Source organism: Ictidomys tridecemlineatus, chromosome 5, assembly GCF_052094955.1.
Source record: "Ictidomys tridecemlineatus isolate mIctTri1 chromosome 5, mIctTri1.hap1, whole genome shotgun sequence".
Lineage (NCBI taxonomy): Eukaryota > Metazoa > Chordata > Mammalia > Rodentia > Sciuridae > Ictidomys > Ictidomys tridecemlineatus.
The window spans coordinates 38,474,503-38,494,050 of NC_135481.1; the positions used below are offsets into that span (position 1 = coordinate 38,474,503).

At 40.3% G+C, this 19,548-nt stretch overlaps 1 protein-coding gene and 1 long non-coding RNA gene across 27 annotated transcripts in view; both read right to left on the bottom strand.

Annotated features, from left to right (window-relative positions):
• Positions 1-19,548, bottom strand: part of Mga (MAX dimerization protein MGA) — a 128,166-nt gene that overhangs the window by 84,013 nt on the left and 24,605 nt on the right. For 11 of the 26 annotated variants that reach the window (XR_013438818.1, XR_013438816.1, XR_013438817.1 and 8 more), the window contains exon 1: positions 4,226-4,369. The exons of 3 other annotated variants lie outside the window; for them this stretch is intronic. The gene's annotated coding sequence lies outside the window, so the exon portion shown is untranslated. Of the gene's footprint in view, positions 1-4,225; positions 4,370-19,548 lie in introns of those variants that run through there. 12 more of the 26 variants (XM_078049766.1, XM_078049773.1, XM_078049772.1 and 9 more) reach the window with 2 other exon arrangements.
• LOC144377759 (uncharacterized) lies at positions 988-4,214 on the bottom strand. Its single transcript, XR_013438819.1, has 2 exons — positions 3,726-4,214; positions 988-3,266 (listed from the first exon to the last, which is right to left on the bottom strand). It is a non-coding gene; the product is annotated as an uncharacterized LOC144377759 (long non-coding RNA).

The window sequence follows — 19,548 nt, forward strand, 5'->3', positions numbered from 1 at the left end:
GCCAGGGAGACAGAAGGAGTTAGAACTTTCAGACCTGCAATTTGTATAAGGTCTTTTAAAAAAAAAAAAAAAAAGCTAAATCAATCAAGTTATACCTCAGTTACTCAAAATGCAAAAAATCAGGGGCTGGGGATATAGTTCAGTGGTAGAGCATTTTCCTAAAATGCAGGAAGCCATGGGTTCAATTCCCAGTATAAAAAAAAAAAAAAAAGTATAAAATCGAAGACCCGATTTAGGACCAAAACCTCTCTCTACTTTAAGCTACAATGGCTCTATTTAAAAACATGGAATTGAATTCTTATTCCACATCAATTTAGCACATATTTCATTCACCATGGGCATGTGCCTATATTTGGGGCTACTGCACTGGACTTTTTTAACCAAAGGGTAATCGAATTCAGGGTATTGAGTTGTTTCAAACCCATAAAGAAAACACTATTGCAAAAAAAAAAAAAATCAAAGCACTTTGGAAGTGCTGGGTTACTCAGGAAGAAATCTCTTTACAGCAAGATTCTAAAACTACTGTATTTAGCTCTCTAAAACCTTTAATAAAGACCAGATTTGGTATATATACATCCCTTTATGTTCAAAATATTCTTCAGTTCAGTAAAGCACTTGCCTATAATGCATGAGGTCCAAGCTTCAATCCCCAATCCAAAAAAAAAAAAAGGAAAAGAAAAAGCAAAAAGAAAACTTCAGTGCAACTTTTCAACATCAAGCATTTATCTAGATATATAACCACTATAAACAGCAAAATAAAGAAGATTGGATTGTGGTAGCATTCTCCTGTAATCCCAGCTATTCAGAAAGCTGAGGACAGGAGGATAGAGAGGTTTGAGGCCAGCCTGGGCAATTTAGCAAAACTGTCTCAAAACTAAAAAATAAAAAGAGCTGGGAAAGTAGCTCAGTGGTAGAGCATTCCTAGGTTCAATACCCCATACTTGAGGTGGGAGAGGGGCCAAGAAGGTAAATTTAGTTGTGAAATGAAAAATATTCTAATGTCCTGAAAAGCCACATCAGAATACACACAATGTTTCAAAGCATAATTGTTTTATTTTTTTTTAAAGAGTGAGAGAGAGGGAGAGAGTGGGAGAGAGAGAGAGAGAATTTTAATATTTCTTTTTTAGTATTTGGCGCACACAACATCTTAGTTTGTATGTGGTGCTGAGGATCGAACCCGGGCCGCACGCATACCAGGCGAGCGCGCTAACGCTTGAGCCACATTCCCAGCCCCAGCATAATTGTTTTAAAGTAATGTGGCAAGTTTCATAAATTGTTATAATTCAGAGTCCCTACTCTAAATGTCTTTTCACCAGTGACCTCTGAGAAATCATTAACTACTAATGACCCTCATACAACCCACAAAATATGCTACTTCAATGATTTACAAACTGGGCACCATGGTGGCAGACTCCTGTAATCCGAGTTTACTCCTGTATCTCAACTACCTGGGAAATTGAGGGAAGAGGATGGCAAATACCAGGCCAGCCAAAGCAACTTAATGGGGGGGGGGGGGGTTAAAGGCTTTTTTTTTTGGGGGGGGAGATAGGTAGCTTAGTGGTAGAACTCTCCTGGGTTCAATTCCCAATAGCACACACACATTTTTTTTCCCATGTGCCGAATTTTTTTTTTAAATACACAAAAATTCCACATCACAACTGGGGATGTAGCTCAGTAACATAGCACCTAGTGGGGGAGGGGGGATGCCTTATCCACCTAAATCAATACTTTTTTTTTTTTTCTCTTGATATCAGGGAGTGTACTCAGGGGCACTCAGCCACTGAGCCCCATCCCCAGCCCTATTTTGTATTTTATTTGGAGACAGGGTCTCACTGAGTTGCTTAGCACCTCGCCATTGCTGATGGCTGGCTTTGAACTCACATTCCTTGTCTCAGCCTCCCTAGCTACTGGGATTACAGACCACCCAGCTAATACTACTACTTTTAAACCACAAATATATTCAAATCATGGTCAACACATTCTCAAAGTTTCCTGAATTGATAAACAGAACCACAACCTTCACAAGATAAATGCTGTACTGTAGAATAAGCACTATAAGGAAATAATTAAGTTAAATCATGTTTTTAAAACTCAAAAATTTTAACAAAATTAATTCACCTGAATTTCAGTATTTTGCCTTATATAGTTGGGCCCCAAAATTTTCAGTTCAAAAGAAATGTGTGAATATGATCACAAAATATAACAGTAAACAACAGCAAAAACAGTAATAGCCAACTACTTTCTTAGTACCCTCATTAATTTTATTAAATAAATAGCACTTTCAAATTAGCATTCACTTTGAACCAGACAATGGCCTAGTATTTTACTGTTCCAACCTTACAGGGTAAATTTCAAAATTATCTGAAACACCTTCAGGTTTCTGGGCAAAGGTATGTACTGGCCCAAAGTAGTCCTATCCGCTTATCTTCCCCTATTATTGTTGACTTCAAAGGCATTTTCTATTTCTAGCAATGAAGCCCAAACTTCAATTTGCAGTAGCAAGGCTCAGGTCTCCTGACAGTTGCTAACTAGAATCTGAAAAACACTTTTATGGAAGAAATGGACAGTAGTCAAATTTGGCGAAAGTATGTCAAAATACCCAGGGCATTACACTTCCCCAGGTCTTTAGCTTGTTTTTGTTAATGGACCCAATCTACTACTGTACCCACACAACAGTTGTAAACATAATCCTAAGGCTGAAATAAACGCTAGAACGATCCAATACCCTTGGAAATGAAAGGGCCAGGAACAGACACCGTCGACTATCAAGGGCCCCCAACCGCAGAGGCCAGCTAGTCAAGAACCACGTGAAAAATTGCCGCAAGAAAAGCTCTTCCGGGGACGAGGAGTCAGGACAGATCACGTGCTGCTGGCCAGAACCCAGTGATCGCACCGCGGGACCCAGTCACATTCTGTTACCGTGGAGACTACGTAACCAACCACCCAGCCAGCCCCGTTCCCAGCAGCCGTCACGCCGCCCCCAGGCACCTTTGCTGAAACCCAGCAGCAGCGTCGTGCACAAAAAGGAGCAAGCAGCGCAGGCAGTTTACAAGAGACTCCCGCTACATAAGCTTGGCGAGCTCTGCAGCACGCATGGACAGCTCTCGGGTGGGCTAGAGACTTCTCAAGATCCACGTGTCTGCTCGGGCGACGCGAGCTTGGGAGAGTGGTTTTTCCCTCAGAAGTACAGTACTTTGGTTTCTCCCGCTGTTCGGCCATCAGTAACCCCTCCTTTCAGGCATCCTTCATCGCTCCCAGCTTCCAACCTTAGCAGAGGAAGGAGGCATTCCCAAAGATTGAGAGGCAAGACAAAATTATTCGCAGCAGACACTACAACTTCTCTATCATCCCAGTTACACTAAAATAATCCCTAACTTCTCTTTAAGTCTTCGCACACAGATTCCTCAACTCCAGTTACTGGTGATCAGAGCTTATTAACACACCAGACTCACCTTTCACTGAGGGCAGAAACCTACTTCACAATTTAACAGAAATGAGAAGCCCCACAAACGGAAAACTAGTCGAAGGCTATTCCATAAAGGAAAAAAGAAAATAACACCTGCTCTTCCACCTGTTTTCCCCGCCCTCATTTTTGCACGTAAGAATCACAAGTCCTTTGTTTACAAAGTTCCCACTGCTATACAACTCTTCCTCGCCTCCCTTATTAAACTCGCAGTCTTGCCTCAATACAACCAGGAATTACGAGCTAAAAAAGATGTCTGTACAGGTGTCAAACGCTGCACCCAGCTCCTTAGAAAAAGCGACGTCGGCACTGTTTCCGGAGATTTGGAACCCGGCGAACTGAGCTCTAAAATGCAAAGTGCACCAGGCGACCTAGAGCCCAGTGCCGGACTGGAATGCTCACGCGGATCACACCATGCGGTGCTGCGCCCCACGCACGCGAGGGCAGGGCCGCGCCACGGACGCTTCTCACCCCGCCCGCCTCGTGGCCGCTTCTTTGGCGTCGATGTTCCCAGTTAGTAAGAAGCGCGACGCGGAAGTGAGGCTGGGGACGAGGGCGAGGTGACATGCGCAGCCTCGCTTAAGGGACCATAGGCGCGCGCCAAGGGCGGCCCCGCGCAAGGCCTGGCCTGGCCGGGGCGTGCGAAGATCTCTCAGTAAAATGCTGCTCAAGCCGTTCAAACACACAAGAGCTTCAAACTCTCGAAAAACTCCAATCGGGCCAACACTAAAGCGACGCCCTCCACCCACGCCCGACAGTTACCGTGCGGGGCGTGGCCGGCTTCACCCGGAGTCCTTCATATCCCGCTGGGGGCGGGTTATTCTCTTCGGTTCGCACACCGTGTGTCCGCTCCAGCTGAAGAGCCTGCGCGCGCACCGGACGTCCACGTCACCGCGCACGCGCTCCTACCCGCGCAGAGCCCGCCGCGCAGGCGCAGAGAGAGGCGCGAGCAGCAACTCCCATGCCCCTCCCCCAACGCCAGAAGGCCAAACGGCCCCGGAGCAGCAACGAGACCCTTGGGACCCGCCCCCGGAGCCGAAGCCGCTGCCTTTCCTGGTACCAGCAACCCAGAAAAGCCAACTGAAGCTTCTAGAATCGAGAAAGGCAAGGCAGGGAGGAGGGCACCAAATCCCCAGCTTCGTACTCGAAGCCTTCGTGAAAACTCTGAAACCTCTGCCCGCCAGGCCTTTCTAAGCTGTGCTTTCCACCCTTTCCCTCCGGCTCCCTGCAGGCCCCGCCCCTGCCTCGCCCAGCCACACCCACACGGGGCTCCGCAGACCCCCTGGCTTCATAGGCCCATCACAAGAATCCAAGGACTTCCTCTCCAAAGTGCTGGGGGCTTGAAAAGCGCCACAGCTTCGGGGAAACCTTGAAGGACAGATCTTGAGAGAAGGGTGGTTGAGTCTGCAAAATCCACAACCTAAGAACACTAGGAAAATAGGGAGAAGACCCAAACCCTAACTCAGGTGTTGGAAAGGAAGAGGAGTTACCACTAAACTGTCTGATATAAAGAGGAAAGATGTGATAAAGCAGTAATATAAGGAAGCGAGAAATTCGTGCAAAAGTATTATCTGGGTTTTAGTGCCTATATCCTGTGTATCCAGTTTTTGTTTCTTCAAGACATTTATGCTATGGGGTGCAAAGAAAATACTATTATGTGTCAGGCTTAAGTTAATGGTCTGTATTTCTCCTAATTAAATGTCAAAAACTAGATTTTTTTCTCCTCTATCCATTACCTACCATTTTTATCTTCTGTACTACTAACATGCCTGTAAAAGGGAAGCGTTTAAAATGACAGAAAAAAAGGGGGTGGGGGTGGCCAGGGCATACAAAAATCATGGTCAATGTCCTAAAAACTGCTTTCACTCTCAGAAGAATTAGTAAATACTTCGAACCCACATGTGCTTTATGACAATACAAAACACTATGAAGGACTATGAAGAGACTGAAAGGCAAGAGTCAAGAGGAGGACACTGAGCCAACTGGACTGATCTGACCTACTTTCCTAAGGGAAGGACCATTCTGCACTTCCTGAGGAGATAATAGATGACAACATGTACGGTAATTGTGCTGGAATAGTCCAGACTACAGAACTAAAATTCAGACTTCGGGAATTGTTCTAAAACCCCTGATAGAGGCACTAGCAGCAAAAGCATTCAAGACCCTAGGCAAAATTGAAAAGCAACACTTCAATGCCATCCTCCTCTTCCCTGACTCCAAGAACCTCTTTCCTACAATTACCTTATCAGAATCTCCCACCTCATCCAAGAATGCCTTCTCATGGGTCTACAGTTTTTTCATACAAAATTTTCATTTTATGAAACAAAATTTATGTTGATGTAGCATTCATACATTTGTTCTTAAGGTATGAATGACTGATTAACAGCCATGCATCCCAAAATGACATCTCTAATTGGGAAAAATCTGTGAGAACAAATTAGATGGAAGAAGGGGAGTTGAAAAAAAATTTTTTTTTTTTGGTACTCTTTCCCTATTCCAGGCAAACATTACAAAACACCAGATATTTAAGAAAACAACGTTCAAGATTCAGCACTATATCTCCTTTAAGAAACACTGCATTAAAAGTGTAAGTGGTAAAGTTGGGATGCTGTGGTACATGCCTGTATGCCAGCTATTATGAGGCTGAGGCAGGAAGATCACAAGGTAGAGGCAAGCCTCAGCATCTCAGCCAGATCCTCAGCAACTAGTGAGATTCTGTCTCAAAGGGTGGGGGGAGGACTAGAGATGTAGCTCAGTGATAAAACCCCAAGTTCCACCCCAATACCAAAAAAAAAAAAAAAAAAAAGTGAGAGGTAAGCTACCCATATTAACATGTTTGTTTTGTTTTGGCAATAAGAGGAATTTAACCCAGGCCTGTTGCATGTTAGGCATGTACTCTACAACTGAGCTACATCCCCAGCCCCTTCTAAGAGTTGCCCCTAGACAGGCCTGAGAACTTGTGATCCTCCTGCCTCAGCTTCCAGAGCAGATGAGATTACAAGCATGAGTGACCACATGCCTGCTTGCTTCCCTCCCTTCCTCCCACACTCCTGCTGGGGATAGAACCCAGGGCTTCCACTGAGAGCCACATCCCCAGCCCACCTCATAACAGTTTTTCAAAATGGAGTGGATCTAACCTATAATGGTCAGGAGATTTATTATAAAAAACGCTAAAGCCAGGTGTTGTGGTCCATCCTTTAATTCCAGCTACTTGGCAAACTGAGGCAAGGAGGATCCCAAGTTCAAGAACAACCTGAGCAACTTAGGAAGACCCTGTCTCAAAAATAAAAAGGACTGAGATGTAGCTCAAAGGTAGAGTACCACTGGGTTCCACCTCCAGTACAGAGAAGAGGGGAAAAAAAAAAAAAAGGACTGCTGAGAACTTGTAAATGTTTTTATATGATAATCTAAAAATAATACTGCCATACCCCTGAGTTCAGCCTTGCAGTTTCAATTCAGTGATCCAGTTTCAATTTACAATCATGCTGTTATCAAGTAACCACTTTTTTTTTTCTGTTTTTCTTTTTAAATTTTGTTCACTTTTTCAAGTAACAGCTTTAGTGGTTACATTCTACTTTTAATGCAGTGTTTCTCAAACTAAGTTCTTGGTTATATTGTTCAGATATAAAACAACTTTCTTCCTTTAAAAGGCATCTTTATATATAACCCAAGATTTTAAAATGCCAACCTGGCTACAAAGTTGATGCTGTTTCAACTTGCTATTGAAATTCTCTCATTACAGTTATAGCTCACCCTGTTGGTTCAGCCCAACATAAAAATCTTGATTTTTTTTCCCTGCCTCATAAAATAAAAAGGGCAGCCATGCGCAATGGTGCACACCTGTAAATCCCAGCAGCTCGGAAGGCTGAGGCAGGAGGATCACCAGTTCAAAGCCAGCCATCAGCAATGGCAAGGTGCTAAGCTACTCAGTGAGACCCTGTCTCTAATAAAATACAAAACAGGGCTGGGGATTGGGCTCAGTGGACTAGTGCTCCTGAGTTCAATCCCTGGTACCAAAAAAAAAAAAAAGGGCCCTGGGGCTCAATCCCCAGTACCAAAAATAAATAAAGCTATGCATATGTCTTCCCCACTAGACTGTTAGCTCCACCTAGTACAATACTTTAGCACAATGCCTGGAACAGAGTAGACACATACTTGCTGAATAAAAAAAAAAAAAATCCAGTATTTCAGGCATGTTCAAATGTCAAATTTTGATTTAATGTCCAATAACATGGGGTCTGGAAAAATGGGGTCAAGTTATACAAGCAAATACCATAAGTAGCCCTGCTTTGGCTAACATTTTCCAAAGGGCTATAGCTATAAATAGGAAAAAAAAAAAACTACTACCCAGTGATTCTTATCACAAATTATTTCTTCTTAGGGGAATATCATTGACAGGTCAGATACTTGAAAAGAGACTTCTGTAAAAATGTCTAATCACTTAATGACTACTGCCTTTTGACTATTACCTAGAAAACAACAGATTCTTAGTGTGAGCTAGAATCTAGAATTTACCATCTGGTAACAGAAGCAACAAGTTGTAATGGAGTCTTACATCTGTATATGCTCATCAATAGTGGAAAAAACAGTAAATATCTTAAAAATGAAAGGACACTTTGATACAACAGTGAATTTGTTTTACTAAGATCAATAGGAGCCAGGCATGTGGTACACACCTATAATCCCAGTGATGTAGTAGGAAGAAGCACAAGTATTACAAGTTCAAGACCAGTCTTGACAAATTAGTACGACCCTCAGCAATTTAGCAAGACCAGTCTCAAAATTTAAAAAGGGCTGAGTATATACCTCAGAAGCAGAACACTCCCGGGTTCAATCTCCAGTGTCACAAAAACAAACACACACTCAATCCTAAAATTGACTGGAAAAATGTCAAAAATCATTAAAAATACATGAAGTTCAGAAAATGCTTCAAGAGGAATATAAAACAAAGACCAGCAAGTCTAAAAATGTAAACAAGTTTTCAATCTAATACTAAACCTTCTGAAGAAACAGCTTACCTAGGAAAGCAAAAAGGAAGAACAAAAGAACTTCACCTAATTATACCAAGGCCTGCACAGAAATTTAAAACACCAAAAGGTGTTAAAAACAGAAACCAGAACTACTGGGAAGATAAGAGGATGGAGGTACAGTAAATAAACTGCAAGGCTGAACTCAGGCAGAAATCAATAAGAAGCCTATCACACATACACACACACACACCACCAAAAAAAAAAAAATCACTGGAAAATTGTCTGCAAATGCGAATACATATGAAAGAAGTCACATTTGTAAAGTACAGTGGTGCACTCCTATAGTCCCAGCTACTCAGGAGTCTGAGGCACAAAAGTCACAAGTTTGAGGTTAACCTGGGCAACTTGGTGAGACCCTGTCTAAAAATAAAAAAGGCTAGGAATTTACCTCAGTGGTAGCATGGTAGCATGTGTAAGGTTCTGAATTCAATCCCTATTACCACACACCAAAAAAAAGGGGGGGGGCATACTTATTTTATAAGAAGGACACCACACTGCCTTGCAGATATTGACAACCGTGTCAATACAGGTGTTAGATTATTAGACACTCAGAACAGGAAAATTTCCCCCAAAAAAAATATTTAAAGGACCATCATAAGTTGAAGAAAATTTTATCTTACAAATATATCAACCACCATTACCATGATTTCATTCTAAAAATATTTTTCCCCAGTATTAATGATTGAACCCAGAGGCACTCTACCACTGAGCTACACACCCAGGCCTTTTTTATTTTGAAACTTGCACTTGATAAATTGCACAAGCTGGCCTTGAACTTGCCATCTTTCTGACTCAGCTTTCCTCCAGCCTCAGCATCCACAGAAACTAGGATTACAGGCACGTATCACCATGCCAAACTAAAAACCAGACACTTTAAGATCAAATATTGGCTGGGTAGGTGGCGAATGCCTGTAATCCCAGCAGCTCAGGATACTGAGACAGGAGGATTGCAAGTTCAGGGTTAGCCTTGGAAACTTTGGATTTAAGTAACTTAGTGAGACCCTGTCTCAAAATAGAAAATAAAGGGCTGGGGATGTGGCTCAAGCAGTAGCGAGCTCGCCTAGCATGCGCGCTCGCCTAGCATGCGCGCTCGCCTAGCATGCGCGCTCGCCTAGCATGCGCGCTCGCCTAGCATGCGCGCTCGCCTAGCATGCGCGCTCGCCTAGCATGCGCGCTCGCCTAGCATGCGCGCTCGCCTAGCATGCGCGCTCGCCTAGCATGCGCGCTCGCCTAGCATGCGCGCTCGCCTAGCATGCGCGCTCGCCTAGCATGCGCGCTCGCCTAGCATGCGCGCTCGCCTAGCATGCGCGCTCGCCTAGCATGCGCGCTCGCCTAGCATGCGCGCTCGCCTAGCATGCGCGCTCGCCTAGCATGCGCGCTCGCCTAGCATGCGCGCTCGCCTAGCATGCGCTCGGCCCGGGTTCAGATCCTCAGCACCACATACAAAGATGTTGTGTCCGCCAAAAACTAAAAAAATAAATAAATAAATATTTTTAAAAAATAGAAAATAAAAAAGGCTGGAGATGTAGCTCAGTGGTAAATTACCCCTGGGTTAAATCCCCAGTGCCATATTCAAGTACTAGAGAGGACACATATCACAATATATAATCTTTGATATCTGACTTTTATACACTTATATCAATGAAAAATTAGCTACATTGTGCTTTTTTGTGGTGGTGGTATTGGGAATTAAACACAGGTATGTTCTACCGCTGAACAATATGCTTAGACCTTTATTTTTTCATTTTTTAATCTGAACCAAACCAAATTCATCACATCCTGCATATTATTTTTTTTAAAAGATTTATTTTTTAAAACCTTTATTTTCTATGTGGTGCTGAAGACTGAACCCAGTGACCCACACACACATGCTTGGCAAGTGCACTACCACTGAGTCACAACCCCAGTCCTTCAATTTTTTTTTTTTTTTTTTTTGGTGGTACTAGGGATTGAACACAGGGGCACTTTATTACTAAGTTACATCCCTAGTTCTTTTTATTTTTTGTTTTGAGACAGGGTCTTGCTAAGTTGCTGAGGGTCTCACTAAGTTGCCCACGCTGGCCTCAAACTTGCCTCAGCCTCCTGAGTCACTGGGATTTCAGGCACCAGCCATCATCCTTATTTTTGCTATACCACTGAAAACTTCTTTGCAGGTAGGCATTTAGAAATTACTCATCAGTCATATGACAGTCTCCCTAGATTTGGTCTTCTAAGAAAAAATATCAACAGTCTTAGAGTAGGATATCTTGCCAAGAAGTCAAGAGTCAACTTCTCATCAAGAAATCAAGTCAGTGGGGCTGGGGATGTGGCTCAAGCGGTAGCATGCTCGCCTGGTATGCGTGCGACCCGGGTTCGATCCTCAGCACCACATACCAAGAAAGATGTTGTGTCCGCCGAGAACTAAAAAATAAATATTAAAAATTCTCTCTCTCTCTCTCTCTCTCTCTCTCTCTCTCTCTCTCTCTCTCCTCTCTCACTCTCTCCTTAAAAAGTAAAAAAGAAATCAAGTCAGGGGCTGGGGTTATGGTTCAGTGGTAGAGTGCTTGCCTAGCATGTGTGAGGCACTAGGTTTGACCCTCATTACCACAGAAAAATAAATAAATGAAGGTACAAGTTGCCCAGATTAACCTCAATCTACAACAAAAAAATGAAAGAAAGAAAGAGAGAGAGAGAAAGAAAGAGAAAGAGAGAAAGAAATAAATCAAGAGTCAGCTTCTCAATACAGAAGAGGATCAACAACAGAAGGCACTCCAATCCAGACCACAGGACAGTTACAAAATTAACAAACTACTTTGAGTATTGAGGGGTTTGGGGGCAGAAGACACACTGAAAATAAGATGATAACCTTTATCTTGGGGCAAAATTCTGGGAATTTGGGTAAAGCTACAAAACAATCTAGTGAAACCAACGTCAGAGTGAAGCACATACCCAATCACTGCATACATAAGAAAAACTGGAATAAATGCTGGCAAAAGAAGACTAGATCGGGGCTGGGGATGTGGCTCAAGCGGTAGCACGCTCGCCTGGCATGCGTGCGGCCCAGGTTCGATCCTCAGCACCACATACAAACAAAGATGTTGTGTCTGCCGAAAACTAAAAAATAAAAGTTAAAAATTCTCTTCTCTCTCTCTCTCTCTCTCTCTCTAAAAAAAAAAAAAAAAAAAGAAGACTAGATCAAGCTACACTTAGTTTAAACTGGGCTTCAGACATATTAGACATAAGGAAAAAAAGGGAAAAAAACTTGTTTTGTTTGAAAAGTAAACCAAATGAGATTTTAAGTATTACCTTAAATACTAAGGAGGTTGGAGATGTATGTAACTCAGTGGTAGAGCACTTGCCTAGCATGCACGAAGCCCTGGGTTCAGTCCCCAGTATCACAAAAGGTCTAAGAAAATAAACGCTAAGGATTTTTATAACCTTTTAGCTCTACAATTGTTAGCTGTGATTGAACCACTGGAGGGCAGGGAATAACTGTTAAAACAGAGGGAAAAGCTGTATTAAAGCAGAGAATACAAAAATTAACCTCAATGCAGTACATAATGCAAGTTACCTGAATATAAATTATAAATTGTAGATATTATATAGGGCCACATTTTTTATTCTGCCCACTATTCTCCAGGTTATCTATCCTTATTAGCTTAAGAAGATAAATTAAAGCTACAATCAAATATTTGCTAAACATGTGCTAGGAACTAAACCACAGAAAACAGAATAAATAAAAAGTCCCCTCAAAAAGCTTAAATTCTTCTGGGCTGGGTTGTGGCTCAGTGGTAGAGCACTCCTTTAGCGTGTGTGAAGCACTGGGTTCGATCCTCAGTACCACATAAAAATAAATAAAATAGGGCTAGGGTTGAGGCCCAGTGGTAGAGTGCTCGCCTAGCATGCACAAGGCTCTGAGTTCAATCCTCAGCACCACATAAATATAAATAAAGGTATTGTGTCCACCTAAAACTTAAGAATAAATCTTTTTTAAGAAAGAAAGAAAGGTAGGTAGGTAGGTATTGTATCCAACAACTAAAAAATTTAAAAAAAAAAAAAGGCTTAAATTCTGGACAAAAAGACAAGACAACAATCACAAAACTGTAATTAGCAGTGTGAAAAAGGCCTTTTGGGAACACTATAGATGTACAGAGCCATGAGAAAGAGAAAGGCTACAAAGAAGAAAGGACTTTGTAGCAGGGTCTTAAAGGAAAAATAAAATTGAGAAAGAGGGGGGTGAATTATGAACTGTGGTTATGAATTAAGTAACAAAACAACAATAATAAAATATTCAGAAATTGGAGAGAGGGCTGCTTCTGTAAAACATTTTTAAACTTTTTTTAGTAGTAAATGTAGTACTGAAGATCAAACCCAGTACCTCAAACATGCCAGGCAAGTACTCTAACACTGAGCTACAACCCCAGCCCCAAGAGCAAAACATTTAAGCAGAGATCAACCTAACAAGTTAGATATTGATTTCAAAAGAAAGTAATTGATATAACAGTTTACTTCCCTATGATATGGGCCTAGACACTTAGAATATTCATCCAATCTACAAGTCCATAATGCCCATGATATACTTTCACTAATTCATGATATAATTCACTAATTTAGATCCCTAGTGCGTAGTGTTAAATGTTTTAAATGTTTAAGTGTTAAATGTTTTAAAAGAAAAACTATAAAAACATAGTGGACGGAGAAACTCACTGAGTTTTCAACTAAGGCTTAGTGTTAAAGAATGACTATAAATTGACAAAGTAGACAAGGGCAGGAAGGGCGTACTAATCATAAGAAATAGCCTGTGCTAAAGCACATGATATAAAAGAACAGAGCATGATTTCTTGAGTCAAACATTTGTTGACTATGTACCATATATGGAAGATGACAAAACTAGAAACCAGTGAGGCTTTCTCTACACCTATCTACACAGTTTCCCACATCAGAAACCCAGATGATTGTTGACACTTTAATGTTCCTTCCCTCCTGCCAACAACTAGTCAATCACCAAATCTTCCTGTGGATTCTACATCCCTAACCTTCCTGACCATGGTATGCTTTCAAAGTACAACATTATCTATTCTTCCTAGAAGGTACCACAGGTCTAATATTTATTAATTTCTTAACTCTTTCCCTCATGCCACTCTTATAAACTACACTATAAATCAGGAATTGTATGCTTGTTCCCCCACCCCCGACACATTGGGGTTAAATTGTCTACCACTAAGCTATGCCCTCAGCCCTTTTTATATTTTCTTTTGATACAGCATCTCCCTAAATTGCCCAGGCTGGCCCTTGCAATTTTCCCACCTCAATCTCCCAAGCAGTTGAAATTACAGACATGTGTCCTGCGCCCAGCTAGGAATTGTATGCTTTTTTTTTTAATATTTATTTTTTAGTTGTAGATGGACACACTACCTATATTTTATTTTTTTATTTTTATGGGAGGATCGAACCCAGGACCTCACATGTGCTAGACGAGCGCTCTTCCACTGAGCCACACTCCCAGCCCCAGAATAGTATGCTTTTAATCCCAATGTTGTAGCTCTACCACTGCCCAAGCCTCAAACTTCACAATCCTCTAGCCACCCAAGTAGGTAGGATTATAGACTGGCATCACCATGCCCTAGCTGTTTTCCTTTACTTTTTCCCTTCTTCCAAGGTAGTGCCAAGCCTGACAAATATCAGGTCTAAGTTAAGGGTTATCCAAATGTCATCCAAAATTATTTCCCTCACATCAAGTGTAATATGATGTTACTCCCACTAGACTATTCTTTTGGGTTAAACGTTAGTAATTTAGTATAGTCCACAGGCCTAAGCCTATTATTGTACAGCCCATGAGCTAAGAAATGTTTCATACTTTTTGTTTTATTACATTTGAAGAGGGAGTCTTGCTATGTTGCCTAGACTGGCATTAAACTCCTAGGCTCAAGGGATCTTCCTGCCTCAGTCTTCCAAGGCTTGAACTATAGGCAAGTGCTGCCACACCCAGCTGGTTTTTACATTTTTAAGTTACTGGGGAAAAAAATCAAAAGAAGAATATTTCATGATTTAAGGGTTAATATAATTCAAGTGTCCATAAATAAACCTTTTTATTAAAACACTACCAAAGATGGGCTCAGTGGTGCACACCTGTAATCCCAATGACTCTCGAGGCAGGGACAAGACAGTCCCAAATGTGAGGCCAAACTCAGCAACTTAGCAAGACCCTGTCTGTCTCAAAATAAATAATAAAAAGGACTGGGGATGTAGCTGAGTGGTAAAGTGCCTCTGGTTCAATCCAGAGTACTAAAATAAATAAATAATAAACAAACTTATTTAAGATTATTAGCCATTTTGCAAGAATACTCAAAGAGTTGAAGGCATTAAAAATATCAATAAGAGGGCTGGGGAGATGGCTCAAGTGGTAGCGTGCTCACGTAGCATGCGTGAGGCACTGGGTTCGATTCTCGGCACCACATTTTTTATATATATATATCAATAAGAGTACTGGGGTTGTGGCTCAGCAGTAGAGTGCTCATCTAGCATGTGCAAGGCCCTGGGCTTGATCCTCAGCACCACATAAAAATAAATAAATAAAATAAAGGTATTATGTAACTACAAAAAAATAAATATTTTTTAAAAATATTTATGTTTGGGGCTGGGAATGTGGCTCAGGCAGTAGCGCGCTCGTCTGGCATGTGTGCGGCCCAGGTTCGATCCTCAGCACCACATACCAACAAACATGTTGTGTCTGCCGAGAACTAAAAAATAAATATTGAAAATTCTCTCTCTCTCTCTCTCTTTAAAAAAAAAAAAACTATATTCAGTTGTTGCTGAATAAAATATTTAAAAAAAAAAGAAGAAAAAAAAATATTTATGTTTTAGTTTTAGGTGGACACAATACCTTTATTTTAATGTGGTGTTGAGGATAGAGCCCAGCGCCCCGCGCATGCCAGGCGAGCATGCTACAGCTTGAGCCATATTCCCAGCCTACAAAAAATAAATATTTTTTAAAAATATATCAATAAGAAATCAATTTTATTTATCAGTTATAAAACAATCATGCACCATCGAGGCAAATGAATTTAAGTAGTTTTCCTTGGCTCTTAATGAGTCAACATTTCCCAGTTATTGTTATTAGAAGAATTAATGCAAGCTTGCAGTGATCAAACAATTCACCTCTATGAATAATCTACACAGAACAACGAGCAAAGATATTTCTGAAGAAGCAGTCAGGAAAATACAAATTCAGTAAAATCAAAGTGAGATCTGCTAAGATGTGTTAAAACTGGTGGTAGTAGAAGTATATGTGAAACAAGAAATGATCTAATTAGATGAACTGACAAAGTATAAATGTAAGAGGAGGTGCATAATTATTCACTGCATTATTCATCAGAAGGTATTCTGCAAAGGGCTGGGGATATAGCTCAGTGGCAGAGCACCTGCCTAGCATGCACAATGACCAGGGTTTAATCCCCAACACCACCGCCAAAAAAATAAAAAGAAGGCATTTTGCAGAAAATATCTGAATCAATCATGTGTTATTCAACCAGTAATGTCAATTAACTTCACTCTCAAGGAACTTAACTATTGTTGATTTCATTCATTTTTGTCAAAAACAAAAGTTGACTGACTTATCCTACTACTATGCAGTTACCAGGCTCAACAGATATACAGTTTTATTGTAATTTTTTGAGCTCAGGGTAAACTGAAACTTTCCTAAATGAGAAGAACCATCCTCAAGCTAGGCATGGCAGCACATGTCTATGATCCCAGTAATTGTAGAGGCAAGACCCTTTCTCAAAATTGAAAAATAAAATGAAAAACATGCTGGGGATTTGTTGCTAAGAGGTAGAATGCCCTGTAGGTTCAATCCTCAACACCATAAAAAAAAATTTTAAAGAACCACTCACCATTGCTATTATTAAACAAACACTAATTGGCTTTGAAAATTAGCTCTTCCTATAGACTTGTTAATGTGCCTCAATGAATTCAACCTGAAGCCAAAGGGGGAAAAAAAAAAGTTATTACATACAGAACCAACACTGCAATAAAGTCATTTAAGTGAAAAACATTGTTTCTATCACAGGTAATATCAAGCTGCATATACCTCCTAGTTTGTCAAAAATTAAAATAACACAAGAGATGGATGTCTACTCCCATACAAATTTACAATGGATATATTTTCCAAGTTCAAAATCCAGCTCCAGCAGCATTCTTCAGACACTAATGCAAATGAAAAAGGAATTTCCCTATTTCAAAATCCATGTACCTGTGAAATTAAGGAGTTTCCACCTACCCCTTAAATTGGAAATTATTAATCTTTTAGTGATGTTAAAATACAAATATCAGGAAAAGAATCTAACAGAATTCTATAAATGTCATCCAAGTGATAAACATGCTCAGACAGAAATACATTACTTGGTGTGTTGGCAAATGTCTGTAATCCTAGCTATTTGGGAGACTGAGGCAGGAAGATTCCAAGTTCAAGACCAGTCTGGGAAATTAAGTGAGATCCTGCTTCAAAATAAAAAAATAAAAAGGGGGCTGGGGATGTGGCTCAAGCGGTAGCACGCTCACCTGGCATGCGTGCAGCCCAGGTTCAATCCTCCAGCACCACATACAAACATCAAGATGTGTCCGCCAATAACTAATAAATAAATAAATAAATAAATAAATAAATAAAAATAAAAACGGCTGGATTCCCTTTAGCTCAGTGGTAGTGTGCTTCCCTAAAATGTACAAACCCCTGGATTCAATCCTCAGTACCTCGAGGTAAAAAAGAAACACATAAAATCTCATACAGGTCAGCGACAATTGATGAATATTTATAACCAGTTTAATACTAAAGAACACCAACTTTTTTTGCTTAGTTGGTTTTGGTTTGTTTTGGGGGTATTGTTGTTGTTGTTGTTGTTTTGTAGTTGTAAATGGACAGAATGCCTTTATTTTATTTATTTTTATGTGGTGCTAAGGATCAAACCCAGTGCCTCACATGTTCTGGGCAAATGCTCTGCTACTGAGCTACAGCCCCAGCCCAAGAACACCAAATTTGAGACTCATTTAAACACAATGTATCCTTCCTAAAAATAATTCCATTATTTTATTCTGTAGACATGTTACCAACATTACCAACATTTTAAAAAGTACTGTTATATTTTGAATTTCATTAATAAAAAACTTATAGGATGGAATGAAGATAGCTCAGTGGTATAGGACTGGCCCCCATGCCCAAAGCCTGGGGTTTAATTCCCAACACTGTAAATATAAACACATAATTATAAAAAAATTTTTTAAAGATGAATCCAATTTTTTAAAAAATTATGAGACTCAGCATAGTGACGCATCAGCAGCTCAGGAGGCTGCGGCAAGAGGATCACGAGTTCAAAGCCAGCCTCAGTAATTTAGTGAGGCCCTAAGCAATTTAGCAAGATCCTATCTCTAAGTAACATATAAGAAGGGCTGGAGATGTGGCTCAGTGGTTGAGTACCCCTGGTTTCAATCCCCCATACCAAAAAAAAACTATGGAGATTTGTTTTATCTCACATTATATAGGCACCTACATAATACCTATTCTAGTTTGCTTCTTGGCCCATGAAGCTAAACTATTTACTATAATACTGGCCTTTACAGAAAGTTTCAAAGCCCTGAGTCAAAGCATTAATCTTTAACTGATTAGCTAAACAACTTTAGACATCAATTAACTTCTCTGGATCTCATTCCACATTTATAAAATGAAGAAGATAAAAGAAAATCTCTAAGGTATCTTCCAACTTTAGCATTCTATAAATAAGAATACCTTTTACATTCACTGTATATGATAATAACTTGAATAACAGATAAAGCCAGGAGCTGGGGCTGTAGCTCAGTAGCAGAGTGCTTGTCTAACATGTGTGAGGCACTGGGTTTGATCCATAGCACCAAATTTAAAAAATAAACAAATAAAATAAAGGCATTCTGTCCATCTGCAACTACAAAAAAAAATTCAAAAAGAGAGAGATAAAGCCAGTTTACAAAGTTTTACTATACAAAATATGAAGAAATATTTTATTAAATTTATAGAAAAATCAATAAACAAATGGTGCTGGAACAACTGGATATACATACTCACAAGAACTAAATTGGACCTTTATCTCACATCATATGCAAAACCTAACTCATTTCAGATCAAATAAACTAATGAAACTTTTAGAGGGAAAAAAAAAAAAACAAGGGGAAATCACAACCTTGGTTCTTGTAATGATTTCTTAAGATAACAAAAGCATAGGTAACAAATGAAAAAACAGATAAATATCAAAAAAATTTCTTTTTTAATTTTGTGGTGCTGAGAATAAAAATCAGGGCCTCACACATGCTAGGCAAACACTACAACACTGAGCTATACTCCAAAAGAGAATATCAAAATTTAAAACATTTGTATATTGGTGGGCACTATTGCTGGGCATGGTGGGGCATGCCTACAATCCCAGTGACTCAGGAGACTGAGACAGGAGGATCGGGAGTTCAAAGTCAGCCTCAGCAATGTGACACGCTAAGCAACTCAGTGAGACCCTGTCTCCAAATATAAAATACAAAACTGGCCTGGGGATGTGGCTCAGTGGTTGAGTGACCCTGAGTTCAATCCCCCATAACCAAAAAAAAAAAAAAAAAAAGAACCCAGGTTAGGTGGTGTGCACCTGTAATCTCAACAACTGAGGAGGCTGAGGCAGAAGTATTCCAAGATAACTATAAATAAACAGAACTGGACATAGACACCTGTAATCCCAGCTACTCAGGAAGCTGAGGTTAGAGGATCACAAGTTCCAGACCAGCCTGGGCAAATTAGTGAGAACCTGTCTCAAAGTAAATAGGATGGAGAATGTAATTCAACAGTAAAGCACATGTCTAGGGTTCAATCCCCAGTACCCAAAACAATACAAAAACATTTCCTCAACTCCATTTATCTATAACCTATAACCTAATCTCTTGCCATCTGAACAAAGTCTACTGAACAAAGTCTACAAATGCATTTGTATTCCACTTTCATCTTTCTACTAAAATAATAACAATGAATTCTTAGTAGCCAAATATAATAATCATTCTTCAGTCCTCAGCCTT